Source organism: Mercenaria mercenaria, chromosome 18, assembly GCF_021730395.1.
Source record: "Mercenaria mercenaria strain notata chromosome 18, MADL_Memer_1, whole genome shotgun sequence".
Lineage (NCBI taxonomy): Eukaryota > Metazoa > Mollusca > Bivalvia > Venerida > Veneridae > Mercenaria > Mercenaria mercenaria.
Window position 1 is genome coordinate 63,461,463 of NC_069378.1, and position 24,971 is coordinate 63,486,433.

A 24,971-nucleotide genomic window follows, 5' to 3' on the forward strand; every position below is an offset into this window, starting at 1 on the left:
TGCAAAATTAGTTTTAAAACTAGACCTTTTAGAAGTTTCTAATAAATACATATAGGGAAAATTGACCGTGCCCTCTGTAGGCCATGTTTTTTTATGAATCTGGATAATATGACTGATTTTGGAAGAAGGTCTCACAAGGTCCATTTTGTGAGATATTTCAATCAGGCCAGCAGTTTATGTGATGTTATTTGTTTGATTGATTAAACGACCATTTTTCAAGACACCGTATCCTTTTATAAGTTGTAAGCGTGCATGTTAACCACATTTCTGGATCATGTAAGTACAAAATCCTTGTTATCAAGCAATTTTAATGCAAGCTTTCCTATCATGAATCAAGTGGAATGACTATGCCTGTCAGACACAATGTCGTTTTATCATTAGATCACGGAAATACGCTCCGCCTTGGATCGAACTCACACCCGCGATTGTAGACCATCCTCTTACTCTGAGCAAGGCGGGGCCAGCAGTTTAGGATGAGATGTTGTTTGAAAATTTTTCTAATTTTAGCTCTGGCAGCCCCTATGAGTAACCAAGCGGAACCATTTGAACAACTGGAATAGCTAGGACCATGCAAGGAACATCCAGGACTTATTGGTAAACACATTTTATTTAAGTTTGGTGAAGAATGGATGTGTACAGTGTTCCACTTAGAGCGCGGACAAGAGTAAAAAATGCCAATTTTCGGTTATTCAAGGGCCATCATTCTTAAGTGTCTGGGGCTATTTGGCTCGTTATCGAACCTGACCGAGCACTTACTGGAAAACACATTTTGTAATAGTTTGGTGAAGATCGGATGAGATCTGTTCAACTTAGAGCGCAGACAAGATTTATGACAGACAGAAGACAGACTGCGAGTGTGACACAGACAGCAGTAAATCAATATATCACCCACACCATTATGTGGGGGGGAGACATAATATCTTGCATAATTTTGGTTATCCTGACTAAAATATAATTAACAAAATAATATTTTCAATAATGTGCTGGGAAAAAAATAAATATCTAAAATAACCTGTAGAAGTTCTATAAATGGCAACAAATCCATCCACAAGTAACTGTACAAGTGCCACCCCTGACAAATGACTCATTAAACAACAAGGATATCTCTCTTTAATAGATCAAACAAATAAAGTGCATTAATACATTTTAACTGGACTATTTAAATAAATCATGCTCTGACGTCATGAACGCAAATATTTGATTAGGAAACATCCTTTTGACAACAAAAAACTGTACCACATTATAGCTACTTCCTTATCGGTTCAAGCTGTACCCTAGGAAAGCAAGACTTTCTAGAGTACATCTATACTAAGTACAGGTAGTTACTTTATTAGCGATATAAACAGAAGTTTTATTTTTTTGAAACAATTTCAATGCTTTTGATAGAGGTGATTATCTATGAATCACCAGAAGAATTTTGCAGATTATTTCATCAAATCTGATTATGAGATGACAAAGCTATTGCATTTATTGTCTAATTAATTACCTCCCTTGTTCTGCCACTTGCTGTCACCTTTCAGCAGAAAGTTCAAAAATGCACTTATTGCATTGCACATCAATATTAAATGTAAAACAACAAGAGGGCTATGATGGCCTTAAAACGTTCAATCAGGTTTCAGACGTGCAACTTTGGAAGAGGTACATAATTTATTAATAACGATACTGCTGGTGCCAAAAGTTCCAGAGGCAGCTCAAGTTGATTTATATATTACATCCAATGATAAAACCTCTGGTTAATACATGAGAACACAATTATCCAAAATGGGATTTAACAAGAAACTGACATTCTATATTCATAACGAAAAATGTGGCAGCATTTTCTTAGTGAAAAATGCCAAATTTTAAAACAACAAGAGCTGTCACTAATGGTGACAAATGCCCCCACACTGCCTTGACCTTTGACCTGGTGACCTTGACCTTTAACCTGGTGACCCTGACCTTTGACCTGGTAAACCCTGAGTCAGTAGGGGTCGTGTACTCGATAAGTACTATCAGCATGTGAAGTTTGAAGGTCCTGGGTACTGTGGTTCACGAGTTAAGTGCCTTCATGCAAAAGGTTAACGTTGTGACGATCGAACGAACAAACGAACTAACGTACAGACAGTTGAAAACTTATATGCCTCCCTTCAGGGGCATAAAAATTATCTTTATCAAAGAAACGCATTATACAAAAGTAAAAGCTTTATCAGGATTCGTGCAGTCTGGTCAGGATTTAGCCTATTGCAATAAGAGAAATAGTTAGCGACAGCATGGATCCTGACCACACTATGTAGATGCGCAGGCTGGTCTGGTTCATGATACTCAGGTCGCAAATGCACTATGTTGGTTTTCTCATGGTGCAGCTCAAATGACTGCTGTAATAAAAGGCTATTCTGGTCAGAATTTTAGCTAACTTTGCACAAAAACATGAAAAATATGGGTTTCTCAACCTTCAAAACTTTTGACAATGTCTATAAAGGTTTGATCTTTTACAAAGCAATTTCCATTCTGAAGATTCCAAAAAAAAAATGTTAAGCTGAAAAAAAAAGGAATTATTTTTAAACTTAAAAATCAACTTAGTTTCAAAAGATGCAAAAAAATTTTTAATAATAAAAGTTAACTTTTTACGATCACTGCATTATCTATGAATAAGAAGAAAAACGAAAACCAAAATACAACTACTAACATGCGTTTACTCCAAGATAATTACACAATATGACTTCTAACCTTTTTTAAAACGACACAGTTTAATCCTTTTCTGAATGGTTCTAATTTAATTAATGGCACAGTACAGTGCAAAATGCGTTTACCATAAAAAACATTTTTCCCAGGTTTAATGAATGGTTGTAACATACATACGCCCACAAACATTGCCATACTCATGACATACCTTGTAATTTAATAATAACCAAACCTACATACCAGTGAGTGACAATTGGTTAAACAATATATCTACGTCTTTTTCAACTGGACTACCGTACTTAATCTAGCAAATGGTCGGTTACTAAGCTGACTTATTCATAAATAATTTTGGACATTTAACAATCTATAGTCTTTTAACAGTTTATGAGTAAACGGTTCCCCACAATATATAATATTACTAACAACTCAGTCTTGTCCTATAGTATAAACAAGTTTATTAAATGTATGTATACAAAAGCATACTCTAGTTATTTGGCAAAAAAAGTTCTACTGTTCTGGGTCAATGTGACTTTGACCTTTGACCCCAAAATCAATAGGGGTCATCTGCTGGTCATGGTCAACCTCCCTAATTAAGTTTCGTGATCCTAGGCCAAGCATTCTCAAATATCGTCTGGAAACTGTTTTAACTGTTACTGTGACCTTGACCTTTGACCTACTGACCTCAAAAACAATATGGGCCATCTGCTGGTCATGACCAATCTCAACTTTCATGATCCTAGGCCCAAGTTTTCTTGAGTTATCATAAGGAAACCGTTTAACTGTTATGGGTCACTGACATTTACCTTTGACCTCAAAATCAATATGAGTCAATTTTGCTGGTCATGATCAACTTCCTATCAATTTTTATGATCCTAGGCCCAAGTGTTCTTGAGTTATCATCCGGAAATCATTTAACTGTTCTGGGTCACTGTGACCTTGACCTTTGACCTACTGACCTCAAAATCAATAGGCCTCATCTGCTGGTCATGATTAACTTCACTATTAAGTCTCATGATTCTGTGCCCAAGCGTTCTTGAGTTATCGTCTGGAAACCGTTTAACAGTTCGGGATCACTGTGATCTTGAACTTAGACCTACTGACCTCAAAATTAATAGGGGACACAGATTCTGCTGGTCATGACCAAACTTCCCATCAATTTTCATGATCCTAGGCCCAAACGTTCTTGAGTTATCATCCAGAAGCTGTTTAACTGTTCCGGGTCACTGTGGCCTTGACCTTTGAACTCAAAATCAAAAACAGGTCATCTGCTGCTCATGACCAACCTCCCTATCAACTTTCATGATCCTAGGCCCGAGACTTCTTGAGTTATTATCCAAAAACCGGCATTATCGACTACCGACGGACGGACATCTGCAAAACAATGTACCCTTCCTTCTTTAAAGGGGGGTGGGGGATGCATAATAAGGTGTTAGAAGGGTTGCACATTTCATAAATTACCTCTCATGAAGCGACTCAATCAAACAGTGTGCTACAGAAATATTTGCTTAGCTGTATTCTATTGTTTCCTATGTATTTTATTTTATCATGTGTAATGTCACGGGATAGGAAGTTTACATGTATTTTGGGATTAAATTTCATGGATAGATGCAAACATGATATCAACCAAACTTATCCTCAAAGAATCTGATTTCATGGTATACTTTTGTTCTTCATGTAAAACAAAACAAACAAAAAATATTTTACATTTCTAGCCTTTTATCATCACACAGCTTGTCATGTACATGTCCTATTAAAGATAATAAAAGCATGAATGACTCAAAATATTACTCATTCTTATGTTTTACATGTACATAATGCATTAAAATGTTGCACATTGTAGGCAAAACATTGTTATTTAACCCTTACCCTGCTAAATTTCTAAAATGGACTGGTCCATCATTCAATTTGGGCAATACCATTTAATATTCGAAGGGGTGTTCACTGAAAATTTACTGACTGAATAGCAAACAGTGCAGACCATGATCAGACTGCACGGATGTGCAGGCTGATCTTGGTCTGCACTGGTCGCAAAGGCAGAATAATTGCCGCCAGCAGGCTAAAGGTTAATAGACCGGTACAGTAATATTTTCTGATTTCATAATCAAACATTCATTCAGAAAAATTACTTTTAATAAATGAAAAAATTACAGGCAGATTCAATGCTCTTCCTTCTAAAAGTAACTGGAGTGTGCTTTCTGCTGCCATAATGTATGTTACTGACCTATTGATAAAATTCACAAACACTTAACGGTCCCTTTCAGTCCCCACACCCACTCTTGCCAACATTCTGCATTAATATCATTATAAGCCTAATTAGTACTAGAACAGATCTCTAACATAAAACATGTTTTGTTACAATTTCAACATGGTTTTAAAGTCTAAACAAGAGCACCGCAGTGTGGGTGCAGACGCTCATCTGATTTTTTTGTCTCTGTATAATAGAAATATTGTCCTACCCATGATTTTCTAAGTCCGAAAAGGGCCATAATTCTTGCAAAAAGCAGGATGGAATTATGTTTCTTGATGTACTGGGTCAGCTTATGATGGTGAACTACTTTTGAAAGTTTCAAAGCAATAGCTTTGATAGTTTAGGAGAAAAGTTTACCTTAACATAAAACTTAACCAATAAATCTGATATGTTCTAAGTCCAAAAGGGGCCATAATTCTTGCAAAAAGCAGGACAGAGTTATGTTTCTTGCTGTACAGGGTCAGCACAAAAACACAAAACTTAACCAAGAAGTCTGATTTTCTAAGTCCAAAAGGGGCCATAATTCTTGCAAAAAGCAGTATGGAGTTATGTTTTTTGCTGTACAGGGTCAGCTTATGATGGCAAACAAGTGTTGCAAGTTTCAAAGCAATAGCTTTGATAGTTTAGGAGAAAAGCTGACCTAAACATAAAACTTTACCAGGCAACGCCAACGCCAACACCGACACCGTTCAAGTGATAACAATAACTCATACTTTTTTTACCAAAAATCAGATGAGCTAAAAAGGTACTGGCTAAATGTTGGCAGGGTTGGAGGTGAGTGCATATACTATCCCCCTAGTGTCTGTGCTAAAAAACGCAGTTTTAAAAGTAGAAATGCCCATCATGGCAAAAAGCCATTATAAAAGTAGAAATGCCCATCATGGCAAGTTTAAGGCACACTACAGCTGTTAAAGGCTTAAAATGCATTTATTTAAACATAATGTGGTAATAATGTCTGGCACATTTTTTGTACTGTACATAAAATATATCATTTAGTCAACTTCTTTAAACAGTTGTTTGTCAAATTATAATTAACATAGCAGAAAGTTTTACTGAACCTATTAGTTTTCATTACCTCCCTTTACAATTTCCTAACTCTGTGTAAGTTCTGAGGCAGTAATGAGAGTAGTGTTTTTTCTAACCATAATTATAATTATTCATAAACTCTAACTGGACTGCTGTTTCATCTGTTTTTAACAAATCATGATTGCAAAATTAAAATATTTGGTTGCTTATAATATAATTATGATTTCAGTTATCTGCACGTGAGCATGTTGGGCACACTGCGCCATAATCGGATCCCGGCTTTCAGGTCATAATGACAAGTTTATCAAGCACTTTTTGGTAACTAATCAAGGTAAGGTATTTAATAATAAATATTTTCAAAAGTGTATCCAATTCTTGACAGCCCTCTGGCACTTTTACATAAACAAATATTATGCCAAGACATTCCATTAAGTTTTTAACAACAAAATAGATGAACATATTTATAATCTGCCTAGTGGCAGTCTTACTTCATTGGTGGAAAATAATGACTAACTAAATTCATACAATCCAAAAATTTGCTCAGCCTTATTTTCCATCCAACATAATTTCATGGAACTTGACTTTTGCTTGCCTTTCCAAAACAACAATAAAATGCTTGGCCTAGCTTATACTCAAATTTACCTGGAGACAATATTTTAAAATGTCACTTTTCCCCAACACAAAAAAATCAGAAATAATTTGCTTGGCCTTACAACAGCAGGACAAGAAAACATCAAAATTATTTCCTTGGCCTCATTTTAACAGGTAATGCATCATAAGCATGCAAAAGATATAATAAAATCTTGATGGTTTTATTGCAAGGCTAATGGACAATCGTGAATAACCATGAAAGGCTAATTATAACCAATTAATATTAATTGGTTCTAAGAATAGCTATAAACAAAGGAATTCAGTGACACACTGCACACTAGTACTGTTGCATGCTTAACCGCAAGGTAATAATTGCTTACCGTAAAGTCACTGAATTTCATGGGCAGAAGGTTTTGTGGTTTCTTTTAAAAATGCTATTACGAAAATATTTCAGTTACCGGTAGTCAAGCTTATAAAAAGGTCCCTGACAAACATACATAAAGATTTAACAGTTCAAATCATTTTTTTTTTCTTAAAATTGATGAAAGCTACAAAAAAGTTTGTTTAAGGTATCACAAGCCATGACAATGACAATTTGCATTTACCTATTCTCATAATGCCATAACAGCAATTTTTGACAGCTATTGTAGCCCTTATGAGGACTTAACTTAACCCTTAGCCTGCTGCAGGCGAATTTAACAGCCTTTGCAAACAGCTTGGAACCAGATCAGACGCCGATTAAATCGGCGTCTGATCAGGTTCCAAGCTGTTTGCTACTCTGACAATATTTCTTCCAATTTTGGAGCAAATTGAATGAACTTTACAATTTTAGCAGACGACATTTCCAGCAGACGACAATTTATCTAGCATGCTAAAGGTTAACTGGGAAAGTTAAAATCATATACGGAGATCTGAAAATACATAAATGAATGAAAATTGCCAGCTGTCATGGACCCACTACCTTAATACAAAGAGTGCGGAAATTATCTGCAAAATAAAATGTTTGTTTTGTAAAAAACAAACTCCTTGGACAAAGTAATTTATGCAAAGGTTCTGAAGAAGAGTTAGTTATTTTTGTTAGGGTTTAAGGTCATATCAACAAAATTAGAACAAGAGCTTGTAGAACATGAAATGACCCCCTTGATGCATTCAGTAATTGCACAAGGAACAGAAACTATTTGATCACTGTACACAAAAGTTCTACTGTTCTGGGTCAATGTGACCTTGACCTTTGACCTATTGACCTCAAATCAATAGGGGTCATCTGCTAGTCATGATCATCCTCCCTATTAAGTTTCATGATCCTAGGTCCAAGTTTTCTCAAGTTATTGTCCGGAAACGATGTAACTGTCCCAGGTCAATGTGACCTTCACCTTTGGCCTACTGACCTCAAAATCAATAGGTGTCTTCTGCAGTTAATGACCAACCCCCCTATCAACTTTCATGATCCTAGGCTCAAGCGTTCTAGAGATACCATCAAGAAAGTTTGAATGTTCCCAATTACTGTTACATTCACCTTTGACCTACTGACATCAAAATCAACAGAGGCCATCTGCTGGTCATGATCAACCTCCCTGTAAAGTTTGGTGATCCTTGGCACAAACATTTTCAAGATATCGTCCAGAAACAGTTTGTTTCAGGTCATTGTGACCTTGACCTTTGACCTACTGGCCTCAAAATCAATTGGGGTCTTCTGCTGGTCATGATTAAGTTAACCACCTATCGACTTTCATACTCCTAGGCCTAAGCGTTCTTGAGTTATATCACCCAGAAACTGTTTACCTGTTGCGGGTCACTGTCCTTGAGACCTTTGACCTACTAATCTCAAAATTAATAAGGGTCATCTGCTGGTCCTGATCAACCTCGCTATGAACTTTATGATCTTAGGCCCAACCATTCTTGAGCTATCGTCCGGAAGCTGACTGGTCTACATACTAACAGACCAACCAACATCTGCAAAACAAAATACCCTCCTTTTTCGAAGGGGAGCATAATTAATATGGCAATTTTAGCTTTATATGGTAGAGTACTTCCCCATTGGGCATTATTTAAGGTAAAGGCAGGCACTCTATCAGCCAGCTAGATGAATTCCACATAATGAAAAATACTGCCTTGGTAGCCTAATGGTAGGGCCTCTGCTTAGAGTGTGGGAGGTCACCGGTTCAATCCCTGACTGCGTTATACCAAAGAAGTAAAAAATGGTACTTAAATAGCTTCTTCGGGTGGCGCTCAGCATTAAAAGGATAGTGCTAGGATTGGTCAGCCTGGTATCAGTATATGACCGGGTGCGGTTATGTCATGTGTCAACGGCTTGATATTCTAGTGTGGTAGCACTACAGAACTGGGCATAATGCTTGCGATATCACTGCAAAAAGTAGACACCACTGTTTATATGACTTAATAATTGTTGGAAAGGACGCTAAACCCGAACACACTCACACCACACATGAAAAAGTTCTACACCTCAAACCAGTTACAAAACCACGTACTGACTGCGAAGCAAGTGAAGTTTGCTATCTACAACCACTCTCACAATGGAAGTCCTTCCAAAAGAAGAAGAATTTGTGAATTGCAGCCATATAAATGTATTATAATTTCCACCTACAAGATGGAAGCTTAAAAACTTCCCAGTGTTCAACACACAAGAACATTTCAAAGATTTTGCAAACCTTTCAATTGCTGATCAAATTTAGTAACTCATCCTTGTCCACAGCTTTATTTGACTTGTTGTATTAACTCCCTTTGTCTTTCTGAAAAGAAAAAGAATAAGTGTTTGAATTATAGGCACAGAATTGCACTGAAAAAGTATTTGTTGCTGGAAGGAAACATAACGTAGGCTCCTGGCTTCTGCTTCACTTGATGTTTCCAATTAAAAATTAAAAGCAAAAGTAAAACTCAAAACTTCAAACACTGCCACCTGTGCATATTTATCCACAATTTCTGCAATGAATCCAACAGCTAGCAACAACAATGGTCAGCAACCTCCTCTGTGAAACTTACTAGTGTGTTTAAAATCACAGTAGCCATAGCTTCAAAAACCTGTTTAGTCCCAAACAATGTATCTTTCTGATAATTACAAGCTTCTATTTTAGAAAATACAAAACCCATCTTCGTTCAGCATATAGGTCTTTAAATACTAGTCAAAAGGAAAATACAAAATAATCTGTTCAAAAAATCATTTGTTTTGAAACACTTCACATCCTTACAAAACTGTTCCACAATGGAATTTTAAATGGGACAAAACAAGTATTACAACACGATACCGGTGCAGAAATGTAAATATAACAAACCAGTTTTTTTTTTAAATACTTTGTACAGTCGAGCTTAAAATGGTTTCCTAATATTAACTCTGCCAACCCCTAAAATGGCCCTAACAAAATGATTTGAATAAAATTGAGACAGGACATTTAATACAATAAACCAAGTTTGACAAAGATCAATCAAGACTTAGTAGTTCATGAGAAGAATCCAATTCAAGGTATTTCTATTTTAAGCTCAAGTAGCCCCTAAAAATGGGCAAAGTGCCCCTCTTAAACAACATTGGGCAAGGACCTTATAATGATGCTACTGACTCTTTTGTTTTTGTTGGGTTTAACGTCCCTCGACATAATTCTAGGTTATATGGTGACCCTCCAGCTTTGATGACGGAGGAAGACCCCAGCTGCCCCTCCATGCATTATTTCATCATGAGCGGGTACCTGGGTAGAACCATCGAGCTTCCATAAGCCAGCTGGATGTCTTCCATGAAGAACTCAACGCCCCAAGTCAGGCTTGAACCTACATTGGTGAGGGGCAAGTGATTTGAAGTCAGTGACCTTAACCACTCGGCAATGTATTACTTACTGATTTTGATGAAGCTGGGCAATTTAAAGAAAGCAACAGGTTGTTTTGAAAAATTAAAAAAAAAAACTCTGGATGAAGATATATAGAGCAGTTCATGAAAAGAAGTCCTATAAAAGTGGGGTTTTTTCTGTCTTTAGTTCTAGCTGCCTCTTAACCCTTACCCTGCTGAATTTCTATAATGGACTTGTCCATTTTCCAATTTGGACAGTATCATTAACTATCAAAAGGGGTGCTTACCAAAAAGATACTTAAGGAATAGCAAACAGTGCAGATCATGATCAGACTGCACAGATGTGCAGGCTGATCATGATCTACACTGGTCGCAAAGGCAGAATAAATCATGTCCAGCATGGTAGAGACTTAAAAAGGGGCAAAGTGCCCCCTTTTAACAACATTGGGAGACAACACTAAAGTGATGCTACAGACCAAGTTTCATGCAGATCCAATCTGACTTAAGTACTTGATCTTCTAAACGAAGATCTGAGAACGACCCATTCACATACGCCTTCCGTATATTTTGGATTTCCAGTATTGCTATTTTTATTTTAACCAATCAGACGACTTGTTCCAATTTCAAAGAGTAAGAAAAATGTGCAGTCATTCCAGGGCTCGAACCCGGGACCCCTCGCTTACAAAGCAAGTAGCCTACCGACTAAGCTAACCGGCTATCGGATACATTTTGACATAAGAATTGTAAATATCAAAAGTCAAGGATACAGGTAAATTTGCAAAATATTGTAAGTTAAGCTCTGATTGGCTAGGGAAAGGTTCGTCAGAACGAAGCTATGAATAGGTCGTTCTCAGATCCTATGCGTAGCGTAATAGGAGATGTACTTTAGTCAGATTGCATGCAGATCCAAAGGGCTATTCAAAGTTGTTTGTAGGATCTTTCTATTTTTAGCTCTGGTAGCCATCAAAGGGGCCATTTAGTGCCCCCATTTTGAACAAATTAGAGGGAGGACTTCAGTAAGACCAATTTAAATGAGGATCATTCAAGCAGCTATAGTCATGGGAAGTTGTTTGAAGGTTTCTCTTGTTTTTAGCTCTTGAAGGAAAAAAAAGAGATATTTTCCATAGAAAAGTATGGAGAATCTATCTATCATAATTACTGTTCACTGACACTGCAGAAAAACTTTCTGGATTTGTAACTCTAGAAAATACTAAAATGAACTCTGCCATTTTCTGAGGGATTGAACAAACAGAAAACAATTAGCCCTAAGACACTGGAAATGCGTGTGATCACAGGGGACATTTTTTTTTTCAGGAGATAACTCGTCCTGCACATATATATATATATATATATATATATATATATATATATATATATAGTGACTTACAATTCTTACTTGTCCAGCAACAAAGCTCAAAAGTCCTAAAATTTCTGGATGCCCAAAATATTTTTGCATATGACAGAGGTGAATCCGATGTTTGATGTCATGAGCAACACACAGGAACCTGCAGGTACTGAATTGCTTCCAATGTGTGATACACACGGTATCAGTAATGAACAACTGATAAACTATGACATTAACTTATGGCAGCATTGTGCGATTATTTCGCCAGAATGGTGACTGATTAATTTGTACATGTATGTATTCATTGCATTACTAATTTCTACTGGTAAAACAGAACTCATCCTGCCGGACAGTTTAACCGAAAATTTCACTCAACTTCCAGCCATTTCTACTCGTCAAAACGTCAATACGAACGTACAAGTGGAATTTTTGTCTCTTGGATCAAGTTCAGCCAATCAGATCAACTGATCTCTGATCTTCCCCAGAAGGAATTTTTAAATGTGTGATTGAAAGACTAAGGTGAACAGGTGGTGTACAGTTTTGAAATTTTGTGAAACCTTAGGAAGTTAATATTATTCAAACTTAATTTGTATTGTCATGATTGTGGATTCTATAAATTGCTCTCAATTTAAATTTTAAGTGTGTGTACCTGTATTAACAAATTATCAACTAATGGATCTATATATAATTATATAAATTCACAAATATTTCTCTGTATTTTAAAATGTACATAGCATAAAAAAAGACATACCGGAAGTAATGCTAAAATATGTTTTGGGGTTGTATTTTTTGGGGGGAGAAGTGGGTGGGGGGTGTAATGCCATATTTCAACAGAAAAACAAGACGTGCACCAGTCGCAAAGGCAGAATCACTTGCCGTCAGCAGGCTAAAGGTTAGTTACTATACTACTATAGAAGTCAGTGGTTTCAGCCAATCAATGTTCACCATTATTTGACATGCCAACTTGAAACTTCGCAACAACATCTAGGCAATTAGTGCATCAACATGCAGCTAACAATGAATACAAATTATCCCTCTACTCGGATGTTCAAGAAATATAATATATCCCTCATAATTTGGTGTTGATAACATATTTAAGGACGCGGTCAAACTTTTCATTGCCGATTTTGATTTGTTAGCGAAGATTTGTCGCGACACATCATTGATTGGTTGAAACAAAACAAAAAATATCTGCGAAATGTGCCAGAGGTTTAACCATGGAACCATGGTAGACTTTTGGTATGCGTGAATTTTGTCCACTTCGGTTTACAATGTACATATAGTGACTTAAAAAGTAAATATAATACAGATTAAGACATCAAATTTTTTTAATCTCACAGTCATGTACTAGAAAACACTACAAACTACAACACTTCAAAGTTTTGTTTAAATATTAAACAGATTCAATATGAGCTGCGCCATGAGAAAACCAACATAGTGGGTTTGCGACCAGCATGGATCCAGACCAGCCTGCGCATCCCCACAGTCTGGTCAGGATACATGCTGTTCGCTTTCAAAGCCTATAACAATTAGAGAAACCGTTAGCAAACAGCATGGATCCTGACCAGACTGCGCAGATGCGCAGGCTAGTCTGGATCCATGCTGGTCGCAAACCCACTATGTTGGTTTTCTCATGGCACGGCTCAATTATACTGATTGAGAATTTTAACCCTTACCATGCTGGACATGATTGGTTTTGCCTTTGCGACCAGAGTAGATCATGATCAGCCCGCACATCTGTGCAGTCTGATCATGATCTGAACTGTTCGCTATTCAGCCAGTATTTTTTTGGTAAGCACCCATTTTTATCAGTAAATGATATTGTCCAAATTAGAATATGGACAAGTTCATTGTAGAATTTTTGCAGCCTAAGGGTTTAAGTAAGAGTTTATGATAAAGTCTGAGTAAAATAATGATAAACCAAGTGAAAACAATACCTTACTGAGACTGTTTCAGACATATTAAGAGTAATCCTGTTTCAGATATAATAATATAAACACATATCATGAAGATTCAGACAATTAAACCTAAAATTAAAAATGTTTGTATTAATTCTATAGTAATATTACCTTTGAAATGAAGCCTTCTGGAGTATTCACTCCTTTCACAGAGCTCACACTGTACAGGTATATAGAGATAATTGTTTATTTAATATATTTACACAAATAGTGTTAAATACCTCCTTGGTTCAGTTTCAGCAGCTAAATTAGCAACTTTTAAATGTCATTCCTCTTGTTTTGATCACATATGATAATCAAGGGTTGTTCAAAAGATTCTTATATATATCCATCGTCAACATTATCAAGATGCCTGCAAACATGTTTTTTGACAATTCTGATTTTTTTTTACCATGGGGGCGGGGAAACTAAATAAGATGTAAGTTGTAAGTGTAAGAAGATATGGACATAATGTTTCAACAAACTTTATTCGTCAATGGTAACATCTATCCCAATGACATAGACCTTTGGGGTACCCGAGCAGGCCTCGACATCCCAATCCACTCATAAAATTTAATACATTCAAGTACATAATGGCTCTGGGCTAGTCAGACCTGCTGTAGTACTCGTCTTATAGGTCACATGATTTCTACCAACAATGAAAAAAATTCTATGGAAAGAAATGGCAGAAAAGTCCAAGCTAAAGCATTTCAGGTATCAAAAACTAAAGTCGATCTATTGTTCACAACTCAAAAATTTCATGTTGTTCTATTACGATACTCCATTACGATTGCCTAGGCTACTAATTGCCGGACAGTACAAGATTCTATGATAAGGCCTAGCAGAATATACCAATTTTCACTGAACTTAAAATTGACAAATTAAGAGTAATGCTGTATTAAAGACAAAAACAAATTACAGCAAAGTGCATGCAAATTCTCAGCAGCTCGTAATATTCAGATGGGGCTGTTATGGTCTCTGACTTCGAATAATTTGACCCTCACCGATACGGATTTGAGCCCAATTTGGAGTATTGAATTGTTCATGTGAGGAAGCCATCCAGCTGGCTTGCAGGAAGGGTGGTGGTTCTAACCAGGTGCCCGCCCGTGATGAAATAATGCACGAAGGGGCACCTGAGGTCTTCCTCAACCATCAAAGCTGAAAAAGTCACTGTATGACCTATAACAGTATCAGTGCAACATTCTAATATAGTATTTCCTTACGCCATTTTATCAAAAATTTATTCCAAAACAAAATATTTTTTGGCATATGGGCAGATGCAAACTAACGTCTATTAGTACCATCATACCTCAAAGGGCTTTTCATCCATATATAGCACAGGCCAATACACCGCCACTTCTCAATCCAAAATATAGTATTTTTTCCCAACTGTGGCAGAGACACTCCCAAAATCCCAATATAAATTTTCCCAAAATCACTCACAGATGTTAAGGACTTGTTACAGTAAGTACTCCTGAGAAGGGATTGTCTGGTATCAATTTTTAGTCGCACTATAGCCTAGCTGCAAATAGACATTTACGAATTAAGTCTAAGTTGACTATGAACACTAAGACATCGATTTTTCATGGACCGTCTCAACATGAAATTTAATTTATGTGTGTAGAAAACATTCCGCATCTGCGACAAAGTGAAAAGGTGACTTATCAGTTCGCGATGTATCCGTATTCCACTCGTCGTCGTCCGAAATGAAAATAAATTAAATAACTGGGTTTAAGGATCAAAATGTAGTCAGCAGTAAAACATTGTGAAAACTGTAGAAAACGAAATATCATTGCGTCTCCATTCCTTGTTGTATATTTACCCGCCCGAAGGAACAATTTTGGTTTTCGTCTGACCGGTCTGTCTGTGGTTACGTCTAGGGGTCAAAGGTCATATACTTGTTTCGAGTGCGATTGTAAACTCTTAAACTGCATTGAAGGATTTAAAAAAAAAACTGCACAAGTGTCACCACATTGAGATGACGTGCAAGCACATAGCTTGCTTCAAGGTAAAGGTCACACTTAGAGTTAAAGGTCACATGACTTTGTTTTGTGTTTATGTTGCTTTGCATTGCGGTGCTCTTGTTTTATTTTGGCAGATTCACTTTTTTTGTTCACTTACAATATTTTTTATTGAATTACTTTCCCTTTTAATGTTACTAGAAATAGTGTATTTTGTAACTTTTTTATTATTAGTCTAGGTAAAAACCGAGACACTTTTCTTGGTACAACATGGATGGTACCTGCAAAGTTAAGTGTATTTTGACACATCTGTACCTGTTAATAATATTAGTGGACTAAGTGCTTTCGGGATATTCTTCCCTTTGTGTGTGCATTTTCCTGAGGACTTTCAACAGTAAAGTTCCTTTAAATTTTGCTCCCATCCTCTGATATTTGACTTTATCAAAACCTTTGGGGGCCTCCGTGGCCGAGCGGTTAAGGTTGCTGACTTCAAATCACTTGCCCCTCATGGATGTAGGTTCGAGCCTCACTCGGGGCATTGAACTCTTCATGTGAGGAAGCCATCCAGCTGGCTTACGGAAGGTCGGTGGTTCTACCCAGGTGCCCGCTCGTGATGAAATAATGCACGCAGGGGCACCTGGGGTCTTCCTCTACCATTAAAGCTGGAAAGTTGCCATATGACCTATCATGTCTCGGTGCGTCGTTAAATAAAAAAAAAGTATCAAAAACTTTTTACAAAAAATTCTAAGTTAAAAAGGTACATAACTCTGTCAAAATTCAAATCACAGTTATGAGGATTGTTTTCCTGGTGTAGACTTCGATAGTAAATAACTATTTTAAGTTTAAAGTCAATAGCTTTGATAGTAACAGAGACATTTGACTTTATCAAAAACTTTAACCAAAATTCTAATTTAAAAGGGGGCATAACTCTGTCAAAATTTAAATCAGAGTTATAGGGATTGTTTCTCCCGGTGTAGACTTTGATAGTAAATAAGTATTTTAAGTTTCAGGTCAATAACTTTGATAGTAACAGATATATTTGACTTTATCAAGAACTTTAACCAAAAATTCTAAGTTAAAAAGGGGCATAATTCTGTCAAAATTCAAATCAGAGTTATAGGGATTATTTCTCTTGGTGTAGACGTTTATAGTAAATAAGTATTTTAAGTTTCAAGACAATAGCTTTGATAGTAACAGAGATATTTGACTTTATCAAAAATTTTAACCAAAAATTCTAAGTTAAAAAGGGGCATAATTCTATCAAAATTCAAATCAGAGTAACGCACATTGTTTTTCCTGATGTAGACTTCGATAGTAAATAACTGTTTTAAGTTTCAAGTCAATAACTTTAATAGTAACAGAGATATTTGACTTTATCAAAAACTTTAACCATAAATTCTAAGTTAAAAGGGGCATAATTCTATCAATATTCAATCAGAGTTATGGGGATTATTTTTCCTGGTGTAGACTTCGATAGTAAATAACTATTATAAGTTCAAAGTCAATAGCTTTGATAGTAACAGAGATATTTGACTTTATCAAAAACTATAACCAACAAAGCTGCCCGTAGATGACACATGCCCGATGGCACTTTGAATGAATATTTGCGATGTTAGAGTTTAGGACTTTGACCTAGGACCGGTCTTGCCATGACACTCGTCTTACTGTGTCACACATTCATGCATAGTTTTTTAAAATCCATGCATGAATGACAAAGATATGGACCGGACATGCCCATCATGCACTATCAGAAAATGATCTTAACGTCTAATGTACCTTGACCTTGAGCTACGACCTGGTCTTGCGTGTGACAGTCGCTTATTGTGTCACACATCAGCATAGTTATTTAAAATCCATGCATGAATGACAAAGAATGGACCGGACATGCCCACATGCACTATCCTTTAACGTCTAAGTGTACCTTGACCTTGAGCTACGGACTGTCTTGCCACTGCACGTCATCTACTGTGGTACCATTCAAGCAATTATTTAAAATCCACCATCGATGACAAAGAAATGACCGACACGCCCATCAATGCACTATCCTTTAACCTAAGTTGACCTTGACCTTGAGCTACGACCTGTCTTGCGCACTGCACGTCGTCTTACTGTGGTACACATTCATGCCAAGTTATTTGAAAATCCATCCATGTTGAGACAGTCCCCTTGAAAAATCTATTGCCTTAGGTTCCACAGTCCACGTAGACTTAATCCGTAAATGTCTATTAGTACCGCGTGTTACGTATTACCAGTCTAATCTGTTATGTTCCGTGGCCTGGATTTTAGTCAGTGTAACTGTGTTTCAGGGGAAAATAGGTTTAATTCATCGTGTTTATTTCCGGTTGATTTTTTTTCCAAAATGTCACATAATGGGAAATACTACAGTAAATCTATCAAAAGCATGACAGTACTGAAAAGAAAATTAGAGGTCATTGTTTGACTGTGGGGTAAAAAAACGTAAAATTGAGGGTACCAGTAATAATAAGTCTTACAAATAAAATGTTGTAAAAATTAAATTTAAGTTAAAAATACTTATCATTATTCAAATTTATACACTATTGCCAATCTTTCAACAAAAAGGCTTTTATTCCCAAAATGGACAATTATCGTGCATAAACTTCAGAATTTGAAAGGCCAGGGCCTTTTCCCAATTTCCTTCATCAAAAGTCCTGCCTCACAATTAGTACTATCATACCACAAACATTTTCATCAGTTAAAAGATATATCTAGCATTTGAGCCATGCCATGAGAAAACCAACATAGTGGCTTTGTGACCAGCATGGATCCAGACCAGCCTGCGCATTGGCGCAGTCTGGTCAGGATCCATGCTGTTTGCTAACGGTTTCTCTAACTGCAATAGGCTTTGAAAGCGAACAGCACCAGCGTTCGACACTAACGGTGTCCCAGGATCCCAAGGACACCAAAAATCCGCAAGGGATCCGAAAGTTCACAATTTCGGTGTTCTGTCGGGACTCTTGATTTTCAGATAAAATATGATTCTAAAAAAAAATGGAATTCCCCAGTCCAGTTTGCTCAAACATTGGTCTTTTGCTAATGGTAAACAGAGACCGCAATTTTATGTTGTTTATTATATGCTATATAAGCGTAAATACCGAGGTGTATCGAGTGTTCAAAGTATACCGTTAAACGCAATATCTTGGCCAATACCAAAGCGAATAAAGCCGATGTATCCAAATGAAGAATCTGGATGGTGTTAAGGTAAGTTTTTCACCATAAATTTCGCGATTTGTAAACAAACTGTTTTTTGCCTTGTCTATCGTTATTCCGAGGTTAATTCATTTCAAACTAATTATGTGGAGGTTTTTGGATGGTGTGAGCGAACCAGTCGCTAAAAAGCCAAAAAACTAAGCACGAACAGTTGGAAACTCAACGCCTTTATGAAAAAACGAAAAGAAAACAGAATTTTCAAGATTCATGGAAGTCTGAGTATAGTTGGCTAAAATGTGATGACGATAGAGGACTTGGAAAGAAATGTCATTATTCTTTTACAGCAAAAGTCATACAAGCTATTGTTGTCATTGATGTAAAATGGAAACAAAGTGGAAATAAAATACATGTAGTACTGTAAACAGTTGTGTTTGTTAGATTTTAGTTTTTTCATGTTCTTACCACATTTTGTTATCTGGGACTCCTAATTTTCAGCAGGGATTCCTAAATTTCCCAGCAGGTATTCCTTCGGGATACCTGGCAGAAAAGTTAGTGTCGAACGCTGAGCACGGATCCTGACCAGACTGCGTGGATGTGCAGGCTGGTCTGGATCCATGCTGGTCGCAAATGCACTATGTTGGTGTTCTCATGGTGCAGCTCATTTATTGAAAAACCCTCTTAAAAGGATGGAAAGACTCATTCAATTTCTTCACTAACTTACCGCCTGTATAACCAATTCTCACACATAGGTTTGGTGCTATAAGTTACCAATGTTGAACAACAACCAGTCCCTTCATCCTATACTAGAAAATTATGATACTGTAGCCAAACAAGTAAACTGTTTGTTCACATACGATTACAGGATAGGTAGTCAGGCAACTTTGGTAAAATTCCACTCAGCCAGCTAAGTACATTGCCACTTGTTTAACACAGAGTCAGTTGTTTTCCAGCCAAGCAAATACTGAGTACTACAATTTCATGGCAGTGGAAAAAATTGAAACGATTCTGTTACTTCATAACTTTTCAGGCCCGGATCCAGAAATATTGAACTGGGGGGGTGGGGGGGGGGCACCTGTCTAGAACGAAGCTGTCACCGCCAAGGCGCATACATATATAGCATCGAGAGCAGGTAGGTACAGGAGCGGGGCAGGAGAACTTCTGTCCATGTTAGGGGGGTCAGGGAGGTCTTACCCTGGAAAGTTTTGAAATACAGGAATGGTGGCCTCTGGGGCATTTTACTGGGTACTCTGCTCATTTTAGCGGGGTTAGGGGGCTCTCCCTCTGGTGCATTTTTAAGTCTAAACTATTTGTAGGTAATGGATGGGTTACACCCCGCTTGGTGGTGGGAGGGGGGATGGGGGCTCTCCCCCTGGAAAATTTTGAAATATAGGTATGAAGTGGTAGCCCCTGGTGCGTTTCTGGGTCTAAATTTTTAGAGAATATTATTCCTTTGCCGAAATAGTTGTAGTGCATCTTTGGTAAGTATAGGTCGCTTCTCAGCCAACTTGGGGGAGGGGGGGGGGGGGGGGGGGGGGGGGAGCAGCCCTGGAACCGGGCCTGCTTTTAAGGTAGTTAGTTATACTGTAACTCAGATTATTCAATATTCTTGATTCTAACACAATCCGATTCATTTTCCTATTAAACAAAGAAGGCTAAAAACAGTGAATTATTATACAGCAATTCACTGTTCTGACGTCACAATTATTACGTCATAGCGTCAAACGGTATAGCGGCACGCTGGAATAGAAACCAATTGAAAACGGGCAAATATTTAATGAATGCCATCAAGGATGTACTTTAAAGTCCTTGATTCTCACCGTGCACATGGTGTAATTAATTAATCAGATATTGATCAATTGTTAGAAACAGGGATATAAATAAGCAGGTGCCCAGTAGCCCATGGACCCTAGATTTTGGGTGGGCCCCTGAATTTTTGGAGAAAATGCCCATATACCTAATGTTTAACTTTTAACATTTAATTTTGACAGTATGGGCCTCTAAATAAAAATAGCTAGTTTACATCCCTGAGAAACATAACCTTTAGCATGCTGGCAGAAAGTGATATTGCCTTTGCAACCAGTGCAGACCAAGATCTGTCTGCACATCAGTGCAGCCTAATCAGGGTCTGCACTGTTTGCTATTTACTTTAGTCAATACATTTTCAGTGAACACCCCTTTGAATAATAAGTGGTACTGCCCAGATTGAAAGATGAACCAGTCCATTATGAGAAAACCAACATAGTGCATTTGCGACCAGCATGGATCCAGACCAGCCTGCACATCCGCGCAGTCTGGCCAGAATCTCTACTTTCACTTTCAAACTACTGCAATTAGAGAAACCGTCAGTGAAGAGCATGGATCCGAACCAGACTGCGCGGATGTGCAAGCTGGTCTGGATCCATGCTGGTCGCAAATACACTATGTTGGTTTTCTCATGGTGCAGCTCATTTATGTTCCCTGAGTGCTTATTACCTAGCTGATTTCACTGGAGGTATTTCTGGAATTCGATTTTCGTATCCTGATTGCCAAGCCAAAATAGAGTTAATTTTGCCCAAGTATAAATTTGATAACTATACTTTACCTTTAAAGAATGATAATATTATAAGAACTGTTGTATTAAATTTGTTAAATATTTGCAATGACTATTATACACTTAACCAAAATACATTAGAAATATAAGTTTCTATATTTATTATTACCTCCCTTTGTCTATCTTGGTTGCGTAACCTATCTTGGTTGTGCAACGAAGATAGAAATAAATTAATTAGTTTATACTAATTTGTTTTAGTTTAATTGTGATTAATTTCATCATTAAAGCTTCAAGCTTCTTTTAACCACTCTCTAGTCCGCTTTCTGGAAGATCCAGTACTGGTGTTATATGGAAAGTCATGGTTGTGACCCCATTAGGGCTCTTACCCAAAAACCCTGGATTGAGCAGCCGACATCTATTCACTAGACCATCATTCAATTTGGCCAGTACCACTTATTATTCAAAGGGGTGTTCTCTGAAAATTAAGTTGAATTATTAACTGACTGAATATCGAATAGTGCAAACCATGCATTATGTACTTGCATACATAGGCATTATTATTTAAATGCACTTGCACATTTCTACGGCTACATTTTTTTTAAAACGAAACAGTACAAATTATTTGGCTATTCCAGAAAAATATCTGAAGCCCCTCTACCCCCCACCCCACCCCCACGGAAGGCATTGCATTTCACCCCCAAGTATACACCCCTTGGACACACCCCTAAAACATTACCCTGGGACAAGCATACAAGTAGGGAAAACATCCCCCTGGACAAACTGGTCTTAGAACCTCCTCGGAGTCGGACAGACCCCCTAGACAAGACTATGGAATGCATTTTATTTTTAGCCCAAAAGTCTCCCTTGGATAAATATTTCTCAGAACCCCCTCAGACAGACACCCCCTAAAAAGACTATGGAAGTATCTTTTCCCGAAAAGACCCCTTGGACAAACTGTTCCAGACCCCTCCCTTCCTGGACAACTGTCGGGAAATGCCCTATTCCACCCTTGGACAAAAAAGGGGGAAAATTATTCAGATATATTAGCCCATTTACAAAAAAAATCTGAAACCCATCAGGCATCATATTTCATTTAATACTAAATATAACACTTATGGTGTTTCTTTCTGGCTTAACCCTCAGAGAACAAGTTATAACACTAACAATGACCTAGATATTATCCTTAACAGGTCACGAAATCTGAAAAATTGTAGGTGGAGTTGACGGTTGACGTGACCTTAATCGGGGGCGGCAAGTCAGCGGTACCTTTGATCCGTCTTTTGATGTCGCCGATATTAATTTTTTACCCATGTGTAGTTGCAGAAAGTAAATTCCTTCGGATAATTATCGCTGTAATCTTACCTTTTTGTAATATTCCTGCACTGGGAAATTTAAGCACTGTTTACAATTTTAATCAAAAACAAATTTTATCTATCCTTCTGGTGAATGACTGGAACTCATAGAAGAGTCTATGAGAGCTGTACGTGATAACCAATCCTACGCTGCTTTAATTAGACCAATCATTCAAGCATTAACAGGAATATTATCAGTCGATTAAACTGTTAAAATGTTTGTGTATCCCACTCCCACGCATAGATGATCGGCCATTTTGATTCTCAAAACAGGTGCGCGTTTGATTGGTGCATTTCACAATGTCGAATTTTTTGTTCTAAATTTATCACATTGTGTACATGTATACATCTATCATTTCACGATTTTAAAACATTGAAATAATTTTCTTCCCTGCAAAACAAATGAAAGTGCACAGACATCTTAAGTTTCGGTGTTTACTACGTTTCGGAAATTGTCATCGATCGGGTTTTTACTCGGTTACTAGGCAATACCAATTTACGCAATAGTGTGACGTCATTCTTTTATATACTAAGGAGAAAATCGAAGGCGTTTGTTCTACAAAATGTCATGTCGGTCAATTATACAAAGGTGACAGTTAAGGGAAGTTCGAAAAAGTTATTAGATCTAGATAAGAATAAGAAATATGTCTAAAAACGATTGTGTTTCGGGCATATTCTTAGCATGTGTTAAATAGCAGTAAATCTAGATCTTAAATTCGTGTCTTTTTTGTGATAATTGATATAATTTTTAGTAGATCTATTAGATAATCTAGACTTGTTTGTTATGTTTTCATGAAGATCGCATTTTATGTTATTTTATTTGTAGGCTAATTGCCATATATAGATATCAGTAGATCTGTCTGTTCCAGACATGCTTAAAAAGTCCCTATTAGCTGTTTTAATTAATTAGTTAATCACTGTTTTGTATGATTATACATAAGAAAATAGCTCATGAGCCAGTGTTAATTTCCCAAACTTGTATCTCACGTTCTTTAAAGCAAATTCCTGTAGACCCTATATAAAATTAAGGCCTATCATGACTTGTATTTAGGCAACTGAAAGGTCGTTAACTGAAGGTAAAAACTTCTACGGATCCATATATCGCGGTTTTAACTTGTTCATTTAATTCACTTCAGTGTGTTACGACATGTTTCCATTCAGCCAATCAAATTGCCGGTAATTTCAATATTTCCTTTTTATGTTATCTTGCATTTAATGATACGTATTCTTATTAAGGACGCTCATATACATTAACCTACTACATGAAGGTCCTTCAAGTAAAACTTAGGATGGAGTTATCACCCGCCTGGATGAGGTTTTATATACTTAAATGTCTATATTAAGGTCCTTTGTAAACACAGAATGCAGACGAAGCAACATATCAGTAGAATCGGAGCATGATAGTCTCTGCTCTCCAAGGAGAAAGAGGAAGTAAAAAACGCGCGTATTAATTGTACCACGCTGAGCAGGTGTTTTTATCATTATTGAAAGTAGATCGATATAAACGAAAAAAAAAATTAGACTCAAAACGACATTTTTTTTCAGGTAGTTATCTGTCAGATAGATCTACACTTGCAGTAAAGGTGTTGCGCCGGTTTTATTTTGACATATATTTAACTTTAGTCCAGCAACACTGAAAATTACCTGTTACAGTAGATTTTGATTTTGAGCGACCGGCGAAGGTCGCTGATTTCAAATGACTTGAAACACTTGCCTTTGTATGTTCGAAACACCGCACGAGATGAAGATTTTTAATGCGATGGCTTGTGGGAAATGGTTTTGTGCAGGTACCCGCTTATATCTGAATAAAGCCCAAAAGGGGGCATCATGGATCTTTCTTTACGTTTGAAAGCTTGAAAGTACTTTTGAGACAAACAGTACTTTTGAAATATTGAATATTTTTACTGTAATTAATCACCACCTGTATGAAAATAGACCTGTTTTAATATGTAAAAGCGCCTGTAAGCTGTAAGCTGTGAGCGCGTGTAAGCGCCTGTAAGCTGTGAAAGTCTGTAAGCGCATGTAAGCTGCAAGTGCCTGTAAGCTGTGAGCGTCTGTATATTACACTTACAGCTGTATAAGACTAGTAATTGAAAAGTAAAATTACATAATTTACAGGGAATAAAACATCCGGGTCTCAAAATACAGCTGTAACAGATGTACAGCTGTATGTTACAGCCGTAAAACTGCCATGTTTTAAAATTATTTAAATCTTTTTCGAATTCGGTTTGACTAAAACCTTTCTTTTCTTTTTAATATTACTGTATCTACATACTTCAGGGGAGATCGCATATCTATAGCTGTAATTTTTTGCGCCAATAATACAGCGTAGCGATCCAGTCCACAACGCTTTCCACCA

General features: G+C 37.0%; 1 protein-coding gene across 3 annotated transcripts in view; it reads right to left on the reverse strand.

Annotated features, from left to right (window-relative positions):
- Positions 1-23,048, reverse strand: part of LOC123537789 (uncharacterized) — a 49,176-nt gene extending 26,128 nt beyond the window's left edge. Inside the window, exons 1-2 of one of the 3 annotated variants that reach the window (XM_045321593.2) lie at positions 22,623-23,048; positions 9,196-9,276 (exon numbers count right to left, since the gene is read on the reverse strand). The gene's annotated coding sequence lies outside the window, so the exon portion shown is untranslated. Of the gene's footprint in view, positions 1-1,012; positions 2,630-2,706; positions 2,997-9,195; positions 9,277-22,622 lie in introns of those variants that run through there. The other 2 variants (XM_045321594.2, XM_045321595.2) reach the window with 2 other exon arrangements.
- Positions 23,049-24,971: the final 1,923 nt, after the last annotated feature.